This window comes from Scyliorhinus torazame, chromosome 21, assembly GCF_047496885.1.
Source record: "Scyliorhinus torazame isolate Kashiwa2021f chromosome 21, sScyTor2.1, whole genome shotgun sequence".
NCBI lineage: Eukaryota > Metazoa > Chordata > Chondrichthyes > Carcharhiniformes > Scyliorhinidae > Scyliorhinus > Scyliorhinus torazame.
Window position 1 is genome coordinate 101241065 of NC_092727.1, and position 6000 is coordinate 101247064.

Consider the following 6000-nt stretch of genomic DNA (forward strand, 5'->3'; position numbering starts at 1 on the left):
GCAGGGTTTATAAAGTTAGAACGGATTAAGTTTGTGTTAAGGGGTTCGGCTCAGGGGTTTACCAGGCGGTGGCAACCGTTCGTCGATTACCTCACAGAAAGATAGAGGGAATGGAAAAGAAGTAGACAGCAGCAGCAACCCAGGGGGGAGGGGGGAGGGGGGGGGGAGGGGGGGAGGAATCGGACGGACTCTCAGGGATGTTATTGTATATGTATAGGTATTTGTTATAGGTAATTGTATATTGGATTGTTGGATTGTATTTTTGGAGAGTATTTATTTTGGACAAGGCAGTTGCCATTTAGTTTTGTTTTTGTTTATATATTATTGATTTATTTGCTTTATTGTTGTGTAAAAGAAACACTACGTATTGTTATGTTTGGCCAAAAATCTTGAATAAAATATATATTTTTTTAAAAACAATGCGGCCACCCAGAGAAAGCTGTTAGCTCAGCCAACATTGACTTTTCAACAGGCCATTCAAATAGTATTGTCCTGAGAGAGCGCAGAGCGAGGAGTACAGGAGATACAGGGAATGGAAGTGCATGCCTTGGGGCGCAACCCCTTCCGTCCGAAAATGCCCCCCCCGCACTCCTGCGGTACCTTGGGAGAGACAACGTCCGGATCGACGCCAGTGGCCGTCGGACATTCCTCCCCGAAGGGAGCCTTCTCCAGAACCAATGGTTGAGGAGCCATGTCCGTGTCAGACTTGTAGGCGCCGACCCCGTCGCGGACGCCGGTCCTGGGGGCGCCAGAGGCGCTGTCGTTCCGACCGAAACTGGGATCAGCCCAGGGGCCGTACCTTGCATGTGGATGAACCTGCGGTGACTACTCCTGAGGATGTGGAGACGGAGAACAACTGCCTGCAGCTGCATTGTGTGGCAGCTCCCCGTGTGGCCCCCATTAAGGTGACAGTACGGGTCAATGGTCACCCGCTTGAAATGGAGTTGGACACTGGAGCAGCGGTCTCCGTGATCGACCAGAGGACATTCGACCGCATCAAGCACGGTATACAGACCCTTACATTAACCGACTCACAGGCCAGGTTGGCCACCTACACGGGGGAACTATTGCACATTGCAGGAACTACGATGACCCTGTTGGTTATGGACGCCAGGAGGGGTGTTTCCCACTTATCGTGGTGCGCGGCCATGGGCCCAGCCTGTTGGGTCGGGACTGGTTGCGCCATTTGCGGTTGCAGTGGCAGCACATCCTCCAAACAGTTTCTGGAGGGTTGACTGAGGTGCTAGGATGATACCCAGATGTATTCCAGCCTGGTTTGGGGAAAATAAAAGGGGCCATAGCCCGTATCCAAGTCGAACCAGGAGCCACGCCGCGTTATTTCCAGGCGCGCCCGGTGCCTTACGCCTTGCTCGAGAAGGTAGAAGGGGAGCTCACTCGTTTGGAAACTTTGGGTATTATCAGGCCCGTCCGTTTCGCTGACTGGGTAGCACCAATTGTACCTGTAATGAAGCCAGATGCCACAGTTCGCTTGTGCGGCGACTATAAACGTACAGTGAATACGGCTTCCCGACTCGACCGATATCCAATGCCTCGCATATAGGATCTCTACGCAAAGCTTGCACGTGGACTCTCGTTCACAAAATTAGATATGAGTCATGCCTACCTACAGTTGGAGCTGGACCCTGCCTCCCGACCATATGTAACAATTAACACACACCGGGGCCTGTATGAATATATACGTTTGCCCTTTGGAGTATCCTCTGCCTGTGCTATTTTTCAACACTTTATGCAGGGCATTTTGAGAGGTTTACCGCGTGTCGCTGTCTACTTAGATGATGTTTTGATCACAGGGACGTCGGAGCAGGAACATTTGGAAAATCTGGAGGTTGTCCTTAGACGCTTTTCGGAGGCTGGAGTCCGTTTACGTCGCACATAGTGTGTCTTTCAGGCAAAGGAAGTAGTCTACCTGGGTTATCGGGTGGACCGCGAAGGTTTGCACCCCGTCGCATAGAAAGTGCGCGCGATTCAACAGGCCACCTCCCCAACTGACACTTTGCATCTTCATTCTTTTCTCAGCCTCGTAAACTATTACGGGAAGTTCCTCCCCAATCTGGCAACTACGCTGGCCCCGTTGCATCTTCTGCTAAAGAAAAATCACACCTGGGTTTGGGGTCAGTCGCAAGAAATCGCTTTCCGACGGGTAAAAACCAATTGTTGTCATCTGGGTTACTAACCCACTATGATCCTGGAAAGCCTTTGCTCATCACATGTGATGCATCCCCGTACGGTATTGGGGCCGTCCTGTCCCACAAGATGGAGAATGGGGCCGAACGGCCGATAGCTTTCGCCTCCCGCACATTGACTGCAGCGGAGAAAAAGTACGCGCAGATCGAGAAGTAGGGCCTGGCAGTGGTCTTTGCGGTGAAACGTTTCCACCAGTACGTGTATGGCCGCCACTTGGCTATCGTGACTGACCATAAGCCTCTGCTGGGACTTTTCAGAGAGGATAAGCCAATACCGCCCATTGCTTCCGCACGGATCCAGCGCTGGGCTTTGTTGCTCGCTGTATACGAGTATTCTCTGGAGCACAAACCAGGAACGCAGATAACGAATGCCGACGCACTGAGCCGATTGCCTTTATCGACCGGCCCCATGTCGACCCCCACGACCGGTGAGGTGGTTGCAACCCTAAATTTTGTGGACACCTTGCCTGTCACGGCATCACAGGTCTGTGAGTGGACCCAGACGGAGCCAGTCCTGTCAAAGGTTCGACACATCGTCCTGTATGGTGGGCAGCATAGACAGCTCCCAGGCGAGATGCGGCCATTTTCCTCCAAGCTGTCAGAATTCAGCGTGGAAGACGGCATCCTCTTGTGGGGGACGCGTGTGATTGTCCCGAAAAAAGGACAGGAGCTGATACTAAGAGACTTGCACAATGGGCATCCAGGTGTGACCAAAATGAAAATGTTGGCCCGGAGTTATGTTTTGTGGCTAGGCCTCGACGCCGACATTGAGAAGGTGGCCCAAAACTGCTCCATTTGTCAGGAGCATCAGAAGCTTCCGCCGGCTGCACCCCTACATCACTGGGAATGGCCAGGGTGGCCTTGGGCGCGCTTGCATGCGGATTTCGCCAGCCCTTTTCAAGGATCCATGTTCATTTTATTAATCGACGCCCAGTCTAAATGGTGAGAGGTGCAGAAGATGCAGGGGACAACGTCCTGCGCAACAATTGAGAAGATGCGTTTGTCTTTTAGTACATATGGCCTCCCCGAGGTGCTGGTCACGGATAACAGCACTCCATTCACCAGTGAGGAGTTTGCGAGGTTCATGAAGATGAACGGCATACGCCATATCCGCACTGCCCCTTACCACCCGGCTTCAAATGGGTTGGCGGAGCGCGCAGTGCAGACATTCAAACGAGGCCTAAAGAAGCAGTCTTCCGGGTCAATGGACACGAGACTGGCTCGCTTTTTGTTTTCGTATAGGACCACCCCCCATGCGGTGCCTGGGATAGCTCCTGCAGAACTCCTAATGGGCCGGAGACTTCGCACCCGCCTTAGCATGGTTTCCCCGGACATTGGCACAAAAATACGGCGCACACAAGAACGGCAGGGATAGCGTTTTTCTCGGCATCGGCCGATTCGGCAGTTTGTGCCCGGTGACCCAGTGTTCGTTCGCAATTTTGCTGGTGGTGCCCAGTGGGTCCCTGGCGTAATCTTTCACCAAACGGGCCCCATATCTTACCAGGTGCAAGCCCAGGGTCATCTCCAGCGCTAACATGTAGACCACGTTCGGTCCAGAAGACTATCCCTTCCAAAGATTCCCAGCCCCCGGAGCTAATTTCTACAGCCGCAGAGACCAGAGACAATGGAAAGTAGTCCTCACAATCTTCCTCAGGTCCTTACTCAAAGCCTGCGCAGGTCGTTACAGAACCACGCGGAAATAGAGACGCTAAGATGACAGACGCAGCAGACTCTGACTCCGAGATGGAGACACAGGACGCATCAGAGGGGGAATGTTCGGGCTGTGGATGTACAACCGTTACTCCGTTCATCATGGAAGTGCCGGTCTACGTCTCGTTACACGCCGCCCGATCCAGCGCCTCGTGCAAATGGTGTCCGGCCTGTGGCAAAACGAGTCCGACGCCCTCCTTCGCCAGGGTCTTCGGTGGATTCCTTGGACTTTGGGGGGGAGGGATGTTATGACCTGCCTGCTTACCATTGGCTGGGGACTAATGACAATCCCACAATCCTGTGGGAGTATGAGCTTCCCCAGTGAGGGGGCGGAGAAATTATTAGCAGACTCCCTGTATAAATAAAGCTGGCCAGTTTGGAACCAAAGAAAGGAGTAAGCAGTAAGCGAGGTTGCTGCTGTTGTGTACATATATGTTATTCTAAATCAATGTTATTTCTTTATATCCTTGAAACTCGTGCTGGATTCTTCGTGGCCCTCACAAAAGTGGTGGTGGAAAGGAATGGGGCGAGATGTTGCACAAAACTGTCATCAGTGCGTCACCTGTGCCCAGCATAATCTGGGGAGACCCATAAAAGTCAGAAAGGGACACCAACCCAGACCACGGGGACCATGGGAACACTTGCAGATAGATTTTACAGGTCCCCTGCCACCATCACATGGTAAAACATACTGCCTAGTGATTATTGATCAATTCACCCGATGGGTGGAGGTTTTCCCTACGCGGAATTTTACCGCCTTGACAGTCGCCAGAGTCTTAGCTGAAGAAGTAATTCCCCGATGGGGAGTGCCTATTCAAATAGACTCAGACCAGGGTACCCATTTTATTGGAAGTGTTATAAAAACGGTGTGCCGATTAATGGGAATAAAGCAGAAATTCCACATTCCCTACCATCCCCAAAGCTCGGGAATGGTGGAGCGGATGAATCGAACTCTTAAAAGTGCGCTAGCAAAGGCAATACAGATGTCAGGAAAAACCTGGACCGAAGTATTGCCTATTATCTTAATGAAACTGCGGGCCACAGGAAACCGAACCACAGGCTTAACCCCTTATGAACTAATGACAGGAAGAGCGTTGCAATTACCAGGAGGCATCATAACAGGCAGGGCCGATGTGGGCCCCCTAAAAGACAGATTAAAATGGTATGTTCTGGAAATGAGTACACAACTCAAAACAAAGCGACAGACCGTTCATGACAATCAGGAAAATAAGGACCGGGCACAAGAGCTCGCGATGGCGGCTTACGTTCCCCCGGCGGGTAGTAAGGTCATGGTAAAAACCCTGCCCAGTAAACCAGGGTTCGCCCCAGAATGGAGCGGGTCTTATGAGATTATAATTAGTGGAGACACCTGTGCCTGCCTGGACATAAGGGGAAAAGGAGTGTGGAAACGTTGGACACAATTAAAATTATACGAGGAAAAGACAACCTCATAGGGCTTCTCTCATTCATACCGGCTATGTTGCCTAAGCCTAAATCAGATAACCAAGCTACAAAGGAATGGATGATGAACTGATGCTTGCTTTTGTATTTATCTTCCAGATCGTTCAATTTATGATTATGTAATTTGTATCTGTCGGGTTCCTTGTATTGTGCTCATTGCTTGGCTGAGGGATAAGATAAGGGAGTGAATAGAGATAGGGATGGGAAGCAAGATGATGTGCTTCCCCAGTCTTCTAAGGAATGTAGTCGCGTTAATATGTATTGTCACGGGTGTAAGGGTGATGGGATTCAAAGATAATCTTTTTAAGACTTCATGAATCCCACTTGCCGGAAATACAGGGGATTGGAGGGACAAGATGTTCAGAGAAGACGGAGTATCCCCTATGTTTTACGGGGCAGGGATGGGGAACATAGAACAGCATCTATTATCAGTGAATGCATGATCTGTGTTTGCGTTTTTGCTGTCTAATAAGCATAGTAAAGCTATGTTGTGCTAAGATAATGGGACAAGTCGCGTCCGTGCAGAACAAAGATGTCTACGATGAATTACTACCGCAAAGAGACCCCTCCGATGTGCCTGTCCCCCGTATCAACGACCGTGACGTCCCGGACGGAGAAATATCGA